This window comes from Fukomys damarensis, unplaced genomic scaffold, assembly GCF_012274545.1.
Source record: "Fukomys damarensis isolate Sample0158 unplaced genomic scaffold, DMR_v1.0_HiC HiC_scaffold_17, whole genome shotgun sequence".
NCBI lineage: Eukaryota > Metazoa > Chordata > Mammalia > Rodentia > Bathyergidae > Fukomys > Fukomys damarensis.
The window spans coordinates 1-1,420 of NW_022900929.1; positions in this window are offsets into that span (position 1 = coordinate 1).

Here is a 1,420-nt window from a genome sequence, read left to right on the forward strand (position 1 = left end):
ACTTTTGTGAAGCTGGGATGTGCCGCGGTTTTCCCTCGGACCGGAGCCTTGCCGCCTTGACAGGATGGGGAGGGAGGGGCCATCGCCTAGCGTTAGAGCTACATTTCGGGGCTAGATCGGATTCCCCGTTGGGCTCCCCGTGTGGTGTAGTGTGTGACGGATGGTAAGGCTTCGTGTTCATTGGACCCTGACTTTTAGGAATGATGTAGGAATGTAAGTCCCTCCTGGAGGCTCAGCGACAGGGTTAGGGTTAGGCGGAGGATTCCGGAGAAGGATACCTTTGGGATTTCGCTGCCTGGGTGTCGGGCTGTGGGTTTCCTAGTGAGTGTCAGCATGAGATGGCACCTGAGGCTTAAGCACAGGGGAGGATTTCAAGTGCCGCCCCACGGCAACCGAGGAATCAGGCTGTGGGCTAGGGTTAGGGTTAGGATTGGTGAGCATGACCCGGACGGAATTCACCTTCCAGGTAGTTTGCCTGTGCGAGCGAAGGTGAGGGCAGCGCCTTTCTTGAAGGTGGGGTCGAATGTGTGTTTCCCGGGACCTGCCCATGGAGGCCTGGCTATAGTGGGCAGCGACTGGCCAGCGAGGAGGGTTAGCGCTCGATGTCGGGGACGGAATAGGCCCCCCGTTTTCCTCCCTGAGTAGTGTCCTGAGCGCTGGACGGTGGGTGTCGGTGTCAGTTGGACGTCCAGGCTGAGGAATGACGTAGGAGTAGAAGTCCCTGCTCTCGGGTCAGGGCTCCTGTTAGCGCTGGGGATAGACAGGATTCCGGTGGGCGATAGGCTGGCAGTTTCTCTCCCTGGCTGTTGGCGTGTGGGTTCCCTAGGCGGTAGCGGCATGAGATTGCGCCTTAGGCTCAGCCCCAGTGCCGGATTTCAAGGACGGCCTGCTGGGCGCTTAGGAATCAGGTGGTGGCTTAGGGTTAGGGTTAGAGTTGGTGAGCGTGATCCGGAAGGAAGTCGCCTACCGGGTAGTTTGCCTGTGCGAGGTAAGGTGAGGGCAGCGCCTTTCAGGAAGCTGGGATGCACTGGGTATTTCCAAGGACCCGCGCGTCGCTCCGCGGTGCCAGTGGGCAGTGCCGGGCCAGCGAGTAGGGTGAGAGCTCGATGATGGGGACGGGACAGGCTCCCCATTCCACTCCCCGCGTCGCGTCGTCTACACTTCAGGGGGCGGGGGGCCCCTGTTCATGTGACCTTCAGTGTTCGGAATGACGTAGGAAGGTAAGTCCCTCTCCCCGGGGTCAGGCTGAGGGTGAGGGTTAGGATGAGGATTCCGGTGAGTGACAGCCTCGCGGTTTCTGCACCTGGGTATCGGTGTGTAGATTTCCTAGTGAGTATCAGCATGAGATTTGACCTTAGGCTCAGCCGGAGTGGAGGAGGTCGAGGACCGCCCTCGGGGAAGGTAGGAATCAGGTGGTGGG